General features: G+C 37.7%; 1 long non-coding RNA gene across 2 annotated transcripts; it reads right to left on the minus strand.

Moving 5' to 3' along the window:
• Positions 1-1,553: 1,553 nt before the first annotated feature.
• On the minus strand, positions 1,554-14,813 carry LOC141542986 (uncharacterized). 2 transcript variants are annotated; one of them, XR_012482290.1, is made up of 3 exons: positions 14,671-14,813; positions 8,069-8,196; positions 1,554-4,507 (listed from the first exon to the last, which is right to left on the minus strand). It is a non-coding gene; the product is annotated as an uncharacterized LOC141542986 (long non-coding RNA). The 2 variants fall into 2 exon arrangements; XR_012482291.1 differs by lacking the exon at positions 14,671-14,813 and adding an exon at positions 9,874-9,961 and having other exon boundaries at positions 4,422-4,507.
• Positions 14,814-15,765: the final 952 nt, after the last annotated feature.

Genomic DNA, 15,765 nt, shown 5'->3' on the forward strand with positions numbered 1-15,765 from the left:
TTTCTGAATTCTTGCCAAATTATATTCCCCCTCTTGAACTTTCACAGCATTGTCTGTATGACTTGAACTATCACATTCTTCCTGAGGTTATTTATGGGTATGTCATATGGCAGGCCAATTGCATCATGTTCTTACTGATAACATATTTGAAGTTTAAAAAAAAAAAATACCAGCAAATGACTGGTTTTATGGGAGAATGAAACAAATGGACAGTGTGAGTGATACATTGGCACCCCACCTCCAAGGTAATAAAAGAAGGAGGGGTTGATCCCATGGAGAATTTATAAACAAGAGGGCTTGGAGCGCTTGAATTCTTTAGTGTCACATGATTCCATCCTCCTTCTCTGGTCCCCCATTGCCACAATCAGATTCCTACAACCACTGCTGATAAACTCCAATTTTTCCCTGGAACAATTGCTCACCAGTGTAATGTGACATAGCAAAATCATCAACTGAATGCAAGGTATATGACAAGAAATAGAAGTCAGGTCATCCATTTTTTAAACACTAATCTATACTTGGAAAGAATGTAGATTCCATTTCCAAGAGTGTATGAAATTTGACATTAAGCTCGAAGAGGAAGACATTTTACACTTGCTAAACTGTTCTATCAGAACAGCACTACAACTTAGGTAAGCCCAAAAGGTAGTAAAAGAGATTTGGCCATTGAGCCAACCCAGGAACCTCAGAGTCTGAAAGACATTGCACTGTGTCTACAGAGCAGTGAAATATTGCAGATTTGGAGCAGAGGCAGGACCTTTGAAGCCTTTGCAAAATAGTGCTGAAAACAAAAACCCTCTTGTTAATGATATTAGCACTTGGTTTAACATCTACCATCATCCTTTTAAGATTTTATTTGGGAAAGAAATGAGAAATTTTACTTAGCCTCAAAGCAGCAAGGATGTCTAACCTTTGTGACATTTGGTTTGTTAGGTTCAGTTCCTATAAACTTATGTCCATATGGAAAATTCTCACCAAGGCAGGGTATGATAACTCAGCTAAGTAGTCTGACATCCATCAAGTCAGTTCCAGGTGAGTGCCACTTTTTATGAATTTAGGACACCAGGAGATTGCGTCAAGGAGGGGCTAACCTGATGGCTGGGACAATTTTGTTGTGTTGTAGGGAAAGTTGGTCTTTACTGAGAGATGATGGGATAAACCCTTGTCCTCTCACAGGTAACTATAACATCTTGGCTGTAAGTCTATTTTGACCTCCCCTGGTGTCCTCTTGATCTTCCCATATTCTGTCCTCCCATCAAGAATGCTGCATATACTCCCAACCAATTAGCATACATGTGGGAACAGCAACACCTATTGGTGTGGTTCCCAAGGTTCCCAGCCTAATGCATCACCCCCAAAACAGCCCCTGCAAGTTATATATGGGTTACCCAAGTGCCTGAAAAATGCATCACAAGCATTCACCAGTATGTAGCATAATAATAGTTGTAGTTATTATAAGTAAATATGATTATAAATAATATAGCATAAACAATTATCCTAAATAAACAGTACACTTAAGGGTACATAATACTTCCCATCACAATTGTGTGCTGCCAACAGAGAACAAACATTTATTAAACATCTACTATATGACAGATACTGTGCTAACTATTTTACAAATACATTATTGAATCCTGAGGAGCAGGTGCTGTTATATCCCCATTTTACACAATAAGGACACTGGCAGACCAAGGTTAAGTTGACCTGGTCATTCCACTAGTGTCACTGGATGTGAATTCATGTCTTCCTGGTCCTAGACCCAAGTCCAGGCCCAGGCCTCTATCCAGACTCTCACGTAGCTGCAAGTTGCCTATATATAGACCAACCAAATACATGTAATTCATGCAATGTATGATGTGCTACAGAAAGTATGTAGTGGCGTGCATGTAGCAGATCATATTAAGACGTGCATATGGTAGAACCAGTAACTAATTTACATGAATGCAATATCAAAGGTTGAAGATACTGGCCATTATAGACATTTTTATCAATGTTTATCTTCTCATTATGTCAACAATCCTTTTCCTGTTTATTCCTGGAGTCTTTATAAGTCAACCTCATTGTTGTCAGCATGGTCCTGGCACTTGTAATTCTACCTTCTGTCAGTTCTGTACCTTTGGTATTGCCATCATCATTGATCTTTATCCCTTATTCCTGAGGTCTTGGATAGTTCAGGCTGCCTATCACAGCCTCCAGCCTCTGAGTGGTCAAACTACCCATGCTCCAATGTAGGCATTATTAGGCGAGAATGGCTCAGCTTCTGGATTTAGCCTAAACTGTCTAGAGAGAGGACCTTCTTTAGATTTCCTTATATCTGTTGACTACCCTGAACCTCAGATAATCTCAGATATCCTGGACCTTTTCCCTCCTCATCAGAATCTTAATTTACTGCTTGTGAATCATAGTTCAGTTCTGACAGTCCATATAGTGGACTAATTTATTGGATAAGGTCTTTAAAATTATGTATGCTTAACAGAGGTTTTTGCGAGATGCAAAATGCTAGGCAGATCTGCCCTCACTCTAGTAAAATTGTAGAGCTGCACCTAATTTAGCTCATTTGATTTTAGGGGAAATTCAAATTTATTATTCTGGGTAGTGGTCATAGCTGCCTTCTTATATCTTATTTCTTCCCATTGTCCCAGCTCTCCTCCTCTCCCAAACATACTTTATTTCTCTTAAACTCATTCAAAAGAAAAAAATATCAACTTTTGTTTCTGCTAAGGTGCAGAAAATTGCAAATTTGACCTGTGTTGATTGGATTGTTGCAGGTGATAGACACTGATGAGAACTTGCCTCAGCTGAGGCTAAATAGTCCTTTATCTGAGAATGTAGCTCTGTGGTATCTCTTAATAATGTACTGGTAAATATTTAACTCGTTTTTTGGAGGGAAATGTATTTGGACGTACTTTATAGTTTAATTTGAATTATTTATATTTCCTTCATCTAGACCAGAGGTGTCAAATCCATGGCCTCAGGCCTCATACTGCTATTAACACTCAAGTGTTGCCTGAACTAGATTAAAATGTAATTGGGAAATATTAAATGAAATAAGAATCCAATAAAATATAGATAAGATTACATTTTAAAACTAAGTCAATATACTGCCCAAAGGGATCCTTAAGTATGAATTAGCTGCCCTGTTTCTATTTGAATTTCACATCACTGCTCTAGACAATCAATAAACAATAAATCAAGCCCTGATTTGCCCATTTCAGAGGTCTAAATACTTACAATGAAAAGTTAACAGTTTGCCAGCAGGCTTCAGCACAGGCCTGAAGACATCTTACCCCTGTTATAAAGGATAACTACTCTCTGTATAGAAGCACGGGGATTGAACCTATGATTTTCTTGGCTGGGGCAGCTCCCAAAGGAGAACACTCCCTCCCCCAGATCCATCAGTAACTTCTCTGCCATGTGTAGCCTCAGAGAGTGAACTAAGCCACCCATAGGTTAAGTTTGGAGTTTGGCATTGGGAAACTCTGAGACCAGTTCTCTATTCATTCTGCCTCAAAATCTCCCTGCAGTGGTACCCTCCTCTTAGTGTGGAGAAAAGAGGGAATTCCAGGATCCTGGCAGTGTGGTGAAATGGAGCATTGGATTAGGTTCATGACCCGTGTTCAAATCCCGCTTCTGCTAGTTAGTTCTCATATGATTTTAGGAAAGTCACTCAACTTCTCTTGGGTCTGAGTTTCATCATTTTTAAAATGAGAAAGCTGGCCAGAAGACTTCAAAGTCCCCTTTAGGCTCTAAATCTATAATCCTATGATCTTGTTTAGTTGGGATGGGATTTGTTTGCAGATTTCCAACCTTCCTATGTCAAATATTAAGACCTGAGGGCTTTAATTCCATGATTAACATGTAGACACATGAACTTATGAGAGGCAACAACAAACAAGGACTTTGACCAATGTTGAGCAGACGGACACTTTTTAGCTATCCCTACCTGTAAGGTCCCTGATTTCCTGAGAGCACAGGGAGAAGTTCCTTATGCCATCACTTAAAGCAATGAACCAGAGGGATACTCAAATTCCCACAAGGGACCAGCTGATAAAAGCATTCCCAGGAGCTAATAATGGAATTCTTTCAAGGACAAAGTCCTGCTGAAGTGTTTCAACTCTGGAATGACTCGATCATTATTCTGCAAAATCCAAATTGATTCAAAATGTCAGTGAGTTCTTAACACAGGTAAATATGTCTCTAAGTCAGGGATGGAAGAGAAGGGGCAATTGATGCCGCAATGACTCCAGCTGTACTGAACTTTTGCCCAGTGATGAGCAGACAGATACTTTTTTTAGTTGTCCCTACCTTTAAGATCCCTGATTTCCTGAGAGCACAGGGAGAAGGCATATATTCCTTGTGCCATTACTTAAGGCAATGAACCAGAGAGATGCTCAAATTCACACAAGGGATCAGCTGATAAAGACATTCCCAGGAGCTAGTAGTGGAATCCTTTCTAGGACAAAGTTCTGCTGAAGTGTTTCAACTCTGGAATGGCTCGATCATTATTCTGCAAAATCCAAATTGATCCAAAATGTCAGTAAGTTCTTAACACAGGTAAATATATCTCTAAGTCAGGGATGGAGGAGAAGGTGGCAATTGAAATCACAATGACTCTATCTGTACTGAACTTTCTTTTGGGCTCTCCACTATAATGGTTGGTTCTGTTAACTATCTAAATATTGGGCATAGCTGTGGTTGCTGACAGATGCCTGTCTTCTGACATCTCAAGGCATTTCCAAATCTCTTATCAACTGTAATGAATTCAAGTAGCTGATATATTCCTGATAAAAACTAGATTTCAGCTACCACCGATCCTTCTTTGACTTTAGTACAGTAGTAACCTATCTCTGCCCACTTGTTCAAAGCAGTGCTTGGCCCTTAATAGCCACTTAATAAGTGTTTATTGAATTGGTAATATTGAATAACATCAAATTTTAGGCAATAAACTTCCTTACCTCATAATTCTGTCTTAAAGATTATCCAATCCCTTGTTTTTACCAGATCCAGCTGGGCATGGAATGAGAAGACTGTGGCATTCAGTGTAAACTCTGCTTAGTATATATTTAAAGGGGCAACATGAGTTCTTTGTATGAGAGACAGCAAAAAGCCAGTATGGACTACAGTGCGAAAGAAGGGAAGTATATAACCCGTGCCCCATTCCTAGTTACATCACAGACACATACAAAGACACACACAGTATATCCTTACTTAACACACATATTGAAAATCTTATGGAGAAAGTCAGATATCCCAGAATTCATTTTAAAACTTTACAATAATAATAAAATACCTAAACATTTGGACAGATAGACCATTTAAAGTTTGCAAAGAATGCTAATATGTCTTTTGATTTCCTTAATAATCCTATGTAATAGATGCTATTATTAGCCCCTCCCCTAATATTTTTTTTTCAGCTAAGAAAATTAAGATTGAGCAAAATGAAGTAACTTTCCCAGGTTCACATTGTTACTTTATGTCAGAGGTAGGGCTTCAAACTCAGGTCTTGCTAACTCTAGCATTCACCTAAATGCTGTAGCCTAAAATGACTATAATTGATAAAACAAGAGCTTTTCCCCTTTACAACTCTATTCCTTAGACTCACAAAATTGTCTTGAAGTTTTTGTTCAGCACTAGTGATAACAGCCAAAATTTGCAAAGTGATTTCCATATATTGTCTCATCTGAGTCTTAAAACAATCCAGGAAAATAAAGAAAAATATCTCCCTTTTCCAGATGAGAAAGCGTAGATTTAGGTTCGTGACTTGCCCTAGAGTCACAAAATTAAAAGGAAAATTTGAATCTAGGAATTCTTCAATCCAAATTCAATTCTCTATCCCCTTGACTATCCAATGTCTATTATTTTATTCATTCATTCCTTTATTCATCCATTTATTTATTATCTTGTTTATCCACATATCCATTCATTCATCCATTTTTTAATTTGTTTATCCAATTATTTATTAAGACTGATTTACCTCATTTCACCTGAGCCAGTGCAGGGCGCTACTCATTGCCTGATCTAAGCATTTGTATTCCTTATAGCATTGGATAAACCACAGCCCAGAGAGATTGAGTTAATGTGAGTTCACCTGTTAATAAGAGGCAAAGCCAAAATTCAGGCACAGGTCCTTTGTCCTTCCATGCTGCCTCCTTGTTATAAAATTCCTGGAGATTAACTAAATTTGACTATTCATTCCTCTCTTTTCATTATAAGTTTTAAATTTTTAAATTCCAGGATGCTCTTCTATACATGATTGTCCAAAACAGAACTACTTCATGAATTGGCCATTCCAAAATTCTCCAAGCTCCTTTTGTTCTCAAGCATTGTTATGGTGCTGACAAATTATTTTTTAGAGATTTGATTTTGGTTTCCTTGACTCAAGATTTTATTTCCTATACATAATACAATCTGAAATCCTTTGTCTAGTATTCAAGGCCATCCATAATTTGACATTTTCTTACTTTTCCAGTTTTATCTTCTACTAATGATATCTGCATAGTTGACACTTTAAACTTTACTATTTGTGATTCTTTAGATATTTATTGAATTCTCCCACTTCTCTGCCTTCGCTTAGAGATTTCCCTGAACATGAAATATGTCCTGAAATTTTATTCATCCTAGAACAGACATACTAGTGCATTGGTTTTGGATTTATGAATTGTTCTGGCCATTTTAGAATGTAATTTGGAGTTAGTGAGCTATGAATCCTCTTTGACCCCCTACTGTATGTAAATTTATATAACAAATTTAAATAATTTAATAATGTTTAATAATAATTGAATTTTAAAATAAAATTTAAAAATTTTGTGGAGATAAGTTAGGTCTTTTGTAGCAACCAAAAAATTGGGAACTAAGAGAACATTTTCCTATGGCAAATGACTAAATAATTATGATATACAAATGTAACAGAATTATTAATTGCTTATAAGAAATTATGAAATGGGACATTTTACAGGAAGTCAGGAATATTTGTAAGAACTGATGTAAAGAAAAACAAGCAGAACTAGGAGAACAATTTCATATAATGATAACATTTTAGAGAAAAAACTGAAAAAATATATTTAAAACCCTGGTCAATGCAATAATAAACCACAAGTCCAACAGATTGGAAATGAAACATGCTACTTATCTTTTGCTAGTGATGTGACAAACAAAACACAGAGGTAGACAGAACATGGTAAATGTAGGGATTTGTTCTGTTTATTATGAGGATTTTATTTTTCAGTTTTATTATCAATTGGAAGAAGGATAGGGAGAGGGAAAGATTATGCATATAAAAAATAAATGCATTAAAAAACCTGTTCTTGTGTAAGTCTTACCCATTCCAGAAGATTCAGATCAAATTCCACCTTTTTTATGAAGCCATCCCTTATTCCTATCACTCCCTAATTCAGATTTCTTTTCCTTCATAGTCCACATACACTACTTTTGTTTTTAATCAATATTTCCCATCACAAACCACATGTGAACCAGCAAAATCTAAAATTTCTATTTTGAACTATTTCTCTTTCTATAGTCTCAGTAAAGCATCTTTTAGCTATTACTAGAGCAGGGACCAGGAGTCTGAAAGAAGGAAATCATAGATAAGAGAATCTAGATAAAAGATCAGTGAGAAGCCTGAGCACATTGATGCCCCATTAGTGGACTTTGCAAAGTGGTCTATCCATTTTAGTATTCAGTTTTTCTCATATAACAGGGAATCTGACCAATGAGGACTGAATCTCAGAAGCATGTGCATTTGATTAAATGGCTTCTATAAGTTTACAATGGCATGTCATAGAGGGGGTTTTCTTCATACTGGCTAATAGCTGGGGAGACTGAGACCAAGTAGCTTTCCTCAGACTAAATTGACTCCTCCTTGGGGGCTTGGCTAAAATTTCTTGGTTCCTGGCTTGTCACTTTGCCACTCCTTTAATTCTCTCTTAATTTTGGAATTTGTTTAGGTGACTTACATTGTTGCACAATGTCTCCCCCATTCATCCAAAGACTTTCAAAAATTTTTCACACTTAATCTCATAAACATACACATATACTCACTTGGCTAAAGTATCAATTTATTATTACTTACTTGTGGGGTTTGAGGATAATTGATCCAATAAGCTCTATCCTTACTCGAAAAATGATTAAAGGATTCATACCCTCCAAGGAAGTGAATAACAGCAACAAAGATCCAAAATATTGGCAGGTAGCAAAGAACTGGAAGTAAAGTATGGTGCCCATCAATTGAGAAATGTCTGAAAGATTATGATATAAGAATGCGATAGAATATCATTCTTCAGTAAAAAATTTGAAAATATGAAGAATTCAAGGAAACATGAAAAGAATCACATGAACCACTTGATGAAATAAAATAAGCAAAATCATAAGGAGCAATAGATCCACTGATTATAAAAGTGTAAATTAAAATATTACTTAAAGAAAATTGAACTCTGAATAATGGGGTGGGGGGGATAGAAACAGTCAAGATGCTGGGGAAGAGATAATGAAATATATTTCAGCATTTAAGCCAAGTTGGAGACTATTAGGATAGACTAATGTCTAAATTGTTTTTGCTTAATTTTTTTTCTTTGTCACAAGGGAGAGTTTTGATGGGGAGGGAGGGAGTGATTAAAAAAAATGACTGATATAAACTCTTATAAACATAAGAGGTATCAATAAAACATCAATAAAACATCTTTTTTGTTTAAAAAAAAACAACTTGGGTAGTTAACTTTTTCAGAGAAGTAAAAAATGTGCAGTGGCTAAGTATTAATGTCTGGGTTAATGGAAATGAAACATCATTGCTGAGTTTTTTGTATACTTTGGTTTTTTATCAAAGATATTTGTATGTGAATATGTGGTGTAATATTCCTCAATGGAGGCAGACAATAAGCATTTAAGAAATGATTATTGAGGGGCAGCTAGGTGACCCAGTGGATAGAGTACCAACCCTGAAGTCAAGAGGACCTGAGTTCAAATTTGACCTCAGATGCTAATATTTCCTGGCTGTGTGACCCTGGGCAAGTCACTTGACCACAATTGCCTGGAGGAGGGGAAATGATTTTTGAACTGAATGAGTCTGGGGGACCAGAAGATTGTTTTGATCTGAGAAATTTCTGGGATGGTGAGGAGAGTCATAGAATAATTGATGGACAGCTGTTTCCTGCAATGATAATACTGATTTCTCTTCCCCCCCCCTCCCCTGAGGCTGGGGTTAAGTGACTTGCCCAGGGTCACACAGCTAGGAAGTGTTAAGTGTCTGAGACCAGATTTGAACTCGGGTTCTCCTGAATTCAGGGCTGGTGCTCTATCTACTGCGCCACCTAGTGCCCCGATAATACTGATTTAATTACAGCTTCCAGAGTTATTACAGCTAAAGAAACAAAAACAAACAAAAAAAATGTTGAGAGCTGATTGTGGGATGGAGAAGAGGAGAAACCTTAGCTGTTTAACAAAGCTGCTTGAGGAAAGGAGACACTTGCATGTTTTGCTCTTTGTTACCAACTATGGTTTGAGAGGGGAAAATCCCAGCATTCAGCTAAGAGATCAAATCCGCATATTTTTGCAAACCAGGTTTTTTGTTGAGTCATTTTTCAATTATGCCTGACTCTTCATGACCCCATTTGGGGTTTTCTTGGCAGATACTGGAGTGGATTGCCATTTCCTTCTCTAGCTCATTTGACATATAAGAAAACTGAGGCAAACAGGATTAAGTGACTTGCCCAGGTCACCCAGTAAGTATCTGAGGCTGGATTTCAGTTCAATAACATGAGTCTTTCTGACTCTCAAGCCCAGTGCTCTCTCCACTGCCCCACGTAGCCCCACTTCCTCGCTTCCCCCAATAGGTTTAGGGAAACTGCTACTGGGAAAAAAAAAATCACAATATTTCCTTACCATCCAGTCAAGATTTTTTTCTTTTTCATCTGGAAGTTTGTGTCCTTGCTTCTCCATAGGTGCTCTGTGCTTTGGTAGTAGAGTATGACCCAGATTTATGGGTAGACATTATATTATCCTTTCTTTCCATTCTGGTCAATAAATGTTTCATGTTGAGAGTTACAGGTTTCATCTCATCTGATCTATTTAAATAGGAAGTACATAGCTCAGGAGCTCCAGTTGTGACTCATATGCTATAGCTCACTCGCCCAGGGTTCTCCCTAGGATCCTGGCAGCCCTCATCATCCTGCTAAAATCATAACATCAGGAGAGCAATCCAGCTCAGAAAGAGAGCCTAGAGAGACACAATGTCAAGTCATTCCTAGGCTGCATCAGTGCAAAAAACAAGACTGTCCCTTCAGGCATTTGTGAAGAAACAGGTTCTAGGTTCGACCAAGACTAGTAAGTTTCTCTGAGGTTTTTCTTGTACCACTCTTGCCTGTTTTATAAGCACCCCAGACTAGTTGATTTGGGACCTCTCCCTCATCTCTCTGCTGTGGCCCTTGTCTAATTTTCAGAAGACTGCCAATTTTCAAATCAAAAACCATCTCAATTTTCATGTCAGGATTTAATGGGGTTATTCAATGCCATTATGGATGGGATTATTATGAAACAGAACACGTCTTCTACCCTAGGAATAGACATCATCTCAGTGTCTCTTGCTCTCATCTCTGTGGTACCAATCCAACCTTTTTGCCATGGTTGACTTTTGAACCTTTTGCCTGTTAAGAGCTGTCCTAGTCTTGCTAACTCCTTCAGAATTTAGCCTCTTGCCATCCTCATTTAATGGGACCTTCTACTTCCCTCCTCTCCATTCAGTTCCTGTTTCTGTTGGTTACTGTTGACCAAAACTGTAATATTTGGTCTAGAATTCTTCATAGAAATTCCAGGAAGCTCAGAGTCACCTGAGTTACAAGTGAATCAGAGCAGATAAAAGTACTATATGTCTGTTCTGTCCCACGGGCACAGTAAATTTCTTTATCTGATAAGAATCTTTTATCATTCCATCTTTATTATTCTGTCTTCTGCCTTATTACTATTAACCCGATAGAACACTGGGCCTGGAGTCAAGGCTGAGCTCAAACCCAGCCTCAGATACTTACTATCTGTGTGACCCTGGGCGAATCTGCCTCAGTTTCCCTGACTGTAAAATAATAACCTACCTCCCAGAGTTGTTGTAAGGATCAAATCAGATAATATTTGTAAAGCACTTAGCATAATATCTGGTACATAGCAGGCACTTGATAAATGATCATTTATTAATGATCAGTACCTCTTTACCTCTCAGCCCCTTCACTCGATACACTCTCCTCTCTTCCTATCTCAGCCCCTTGGTGAACTAGTTAAATTCTACACTTAATTTCCTCGTTTCTTTTTTCCAACCTTACATTACTTCCACCAGCTAGTACCTTTTCTCCTGACTGTGTCTGCTACATATTTATGTTACAGAATAGCAGTTGAGCCCCCACCTCGGCAATCCTATACAAATTTTTTGGACAATTCACTTACCACATGGGTTATTCCAGACCTCTTAATCCCTCCTCAAGCCTCCCAGCCATCCTTTCTCAGCTAGGAACTTCTCATATTTCAGTTTTTAAAAATGAAGCTATTTTCAAGAGATGCCTCTTCTCTCCACTATCCAGATGTTGTTCTACATTGTCTCTTGCTTCAAATGTCTCACACAGAGCTAACTATTCACCTTGCCAAAATGACGCCCTCTACATGTTCTCTTAATCCCATTCCATCCAGTCTCTTCTAGTAGATTTCCCTGTCTCTCATCCCCATTCTCTCTTTAATCTTCAGTCTCTCCCTAGCTTCTGGTTGCTTCCCTACTGTCTATTCTACCCTTTTAAAAATGACCAAATAAGATAATATTTGTAAAAAGATATTAGGATCAATTCCAATAAACTTGTGATGGAAAGAGCCTTCTGCATCCAGAGAAGACTATGAGGACTGAATGTGGATCACAACATAGCACTTTTATCTTTTTTGTTGTTTGCTCGCTTTTTTTTCCTTTCTTATTTTATTTCCTTTTAGATCTGATTTTTCTCATGCAGCATGATAAATATGAAAAATATGTTTAGAAGAATTGTACATGTTTGCTTACTGCCTGGGGAAGGGGGAAGGTGGAGAAGGAAGGAGAAAAATTTGAAACAAGGTTTTGCAAGATTGGATGTTGAAAACTATCTTTGCATGTATTTTTGAAAAATAAAAAACTGTTATAAAAAAAAGTTATTTGCATTGTGCCTGACACATAGTGGTATTCTCTTCCCCCTTCCCTGCCAATGACATTGGTTATCTGGCTAGTCCTCACACAAGATATCCTACTTCCCAACTTCATGTATTTTCACTGGCAATACCACAGCATAGAAGATGTCAAGTCATCCACTGCATGCCAGCCATCAAATGCTGTCCTGACTTTTGTCTTGTTACTGGACTTTGATTACTCTGGAAGAGAGAGAGTCTGATGACTGTGTGCAATTCTGTGTCACTTAAATCCAGTTGGGCAAGTCAAGACATCACCCCAGTGGTATCATTGGTCTTTTCAAAAACAGAAAACAAACAACAACCCCATTTCTGGAATTCTCTCTCTCTTTACCTCTGCCTCCTGGCTTCCTTATCTTTTTCTTTTATTTATTTATTTATTTAGCTTTCAACATTTAGTTTTATAAGGTTTTGATTTCAATTTTTCCCCCTTCTTCTTTCCCCCTCTCCTTCCCAAGATGGCAAACAATCTGATATAGGTTATATACAAATAATTATATTAAACATATTTCCACATTAGTCATGTTGTAAAAGAGGAATCAAAACAAAAGGGAAAAACTACAAGAAAGAAGAAAAAAATTGAAATAGTATGCTTTAATCTGCATTCATACTCCATAGTTCATTTTTCTGGATGTGGATAGCATCTCCCTTATCTTTTTCAAGGTTAAGCTCCACCTTTTGCAGGAAACCTTTCCCATTTCCAGAGTGCTAGTGACTTTCAGAATTCAGGTCTTCATGGATTAAAAAAGTAGAACAGGAGAAAACAACACAAATTGAAACTGAATGCTGTGTATTTAAAATGATCAAATTTTCAATTCTGATGGATGTGGCCACCAATAGAGCAGAAATGAATTGAACCAGCTACACCTTGTGAAAGAACTCTGGGAGATGACTATGAACCACTACATAGAATTCCCATTACCCCTATTTTTGTCTGCCTGCAGTTTTGATTTCTTTCACAAGCTAATTGTACAATATTTCAAAGTCCGATTCTTTTTGCACAGCTAAAGAACTGTTTGGACATGTATACATATATTGTATTTAACTTTTACTTTAAAATATTTAACATGTATTGCCATCGGGGGAAGGGGTGGGGGGAAGGAGGGGAAAAGTTGGAACAAAAGGTTTTGCAATTGTCAATGCTGAAAAATTACCCATGCACATATCTTGTAAATAAAAAGCTAAAACAAAAAATGATCAAATTTGTTCAAAGAGGTAAGAAAATGTTGCTCCTTCTATTTTCTCCAAGAAGGGAAAGATACAGAAGGAAGTGGTTGCTCCCCCTGCTAAGACAGACGCCAAGTCAAAAACCTTGAAGGTAAGGAAAATAGTGTTGTACCTTGTACCCTTATTTGTATGTTGGTCGTGACAAAAAGACATTTGGATCCCCTTCGAGCCCTAAGTGACCCAGATGCTTCATCTTCAAAGACTGTCTGTGTGACCTTGGAAATTGTCCCTGGGAGGATCAAACCCCATCACTGTGCCATCTTCAAGCCTCCCTTGGCCACTGGGTTTACTTTGTTGAAGACTGAAGATGTGTCAACATGCTATTTTTCATTGCCAATGTTAAGAACAACAAGACATCAAATAAAGTCAGCTGTAAAGCAATTGAAATGGTCTAACATACAATTGATGAAGTTTAACCTAGAAAAAGAGACAGATGGAAGCTGAGAAGGAGAAGTGAGATCCTGATGTGTAATAAGATTTGAGACTACCATGCCTTAGGGATAACCTTGGAACTCTTCCCTGGCCACAGTAGCTAGGAACTCCCATCAAAAGGTACCAAAATGGCCTAATCAGTGGTGATTTAACACTAAATTGCCCAGATTAGCTTATCTGAACTATGCAGCTTGAGCTCAGCTGAAATTTCTATTTCTTATAGAGATTGTTGGTAAACAAACATTCAGATTAAAAGGACCTGTGATTTTGGGCCTCAGCTTAAATTCTGACAGAGTATGAACTTTTCAGCACACCTTACATTTCTGTTTCCTGATCTTTGACAGATTCCATCAGCTTTTTCTCAGTCTACAAACTCACCTTTTGCTGCAGCTGGGTGGTGCAGTAGAGCCTTACAGGTGGAGCCAGGAAAATAGAGTTCAAATCAAGCCTTGGACACTCATGAGCTGTGTGACCCTCAGTCAATTACTTAATTTCTTCCTGCCTCCATTTCCTCAACTGTTAAATGGGGACAGTAACAGCACCTCCTTCCCAGAGTTTTGAGCACTGAATGAGATAATAATATCCATCAAGCGCTTAGCTCAGTGCCTGACACATAGTATAAGCTTAATAAAAGCTTCTTTCCTTCCATCTCTCTTTTTTTTTTTTTTTTTTTTTTTAGAAAGTCAGTCCCACAATCTCTTGGCCACTCACCAAAGACACAGCTCTCATTCTGTCTCTATTCCTTCCCCCCCCCCCTACTCATCAGAGAAAATTAGCCTGTATTTCCATTTTCTACTCCCGTACCCAGAGATTTCTCTAAAAATTATCATTTACCGAACCTGTCATAGGTGGCACCTGAAAAATCTCTGAACTTCTGAAACAGAAGGATTTCAACAGATATCTCATCCAGATTTTGTTTAAAGTTTCCAGGGAGGGGAAACAGTTGCCTCCCAAGGCAGCCCATTTCACTTTCAAACAGCCCTAACTGTTTGGAAGCTTTTTACTGACACCACACTTAAGTGTTCCATTGCTCTATCCATTGCTCCAAGTTGGGCCCTCTGGAGTGAAACAGAATAAATTGAATTTCTTCTTCTGGTTGACTGCCTTTCTTAAATAGTTGGTCATAGATAGATATCCCATATTTTCTCTTTCTTCTCTAAGTGAAGCACCCAGAATTCCATTAATTTTTTATACTATGAACTCAAGGCCTTTCATGATGGATAACTTTCCAGCTTATTAAATTCCTTCCTAAAATACATAATCCAGAACTGAAGATTGTACTTCAAATTTGGTCAAATCGGGACATAATATAGCTAGACTACCACCTCTTATTTCTGGAAAATGTAACTTCTCTTTATGTGATCTCAAATTACATTTACTTTTTTTTTTTTTTTTTTTTTTAGCTTCTATACCATATTGTTGGCTCATACTTGATACCATTTATATAGTACTTTTAAGGTTGGCAAAGTACTTTAAGCATATTATGCCTTTTAATTCTTGCAACAGCCCTTCCAGGTGTTTTTGTTAAATCAGTGGTTTCCATTTCCTTCTCCAGCTCATTTTACAGATAACTGATACTTTACTGATAACAGATTACAGATAACTGAGGCAAACCATTTTTAAATAACTTGCCCAGAGTCATACAGCAAGTGTCTGAAGCTAGATTTAAACTCAGTCCTTCTGTGACTTCAGGTCTTCAGGTGCCACACCTACTTGCCCCAAGTGCTATTTTTAGCCATATTTTAAAGATTAGAACTGAAACTTCGAGTGGCTAAGCAATTTGCCTGGAGTCATACAGCTAAGTGCCTGAGGCAAGACTTCCTGACTCTTCACAAAAAGAACTCTCCATTACTCCAAGCTGCCTCTTCATAAATATCTGCAAATATTTTTCAGATATTGCTGTGGAACCAAGCCTCCTCTATTTTGTAT

This window comes from Sminthopsis crassicaudata, chromosome 5, assembly GCF_048593235.1.
Source record: "Sminthopsis crassicaudata isolate SCR6 chromosome 5, ASM4859323v1, whole genome shotgun sequence".
Lineage (NCBI taxonomy): Eukaryota > Metazoa > Chordata > Mammalia > Dasyuromorphia > Dasyuridae > Sminthopsis > Sminthopsis crassicaudata.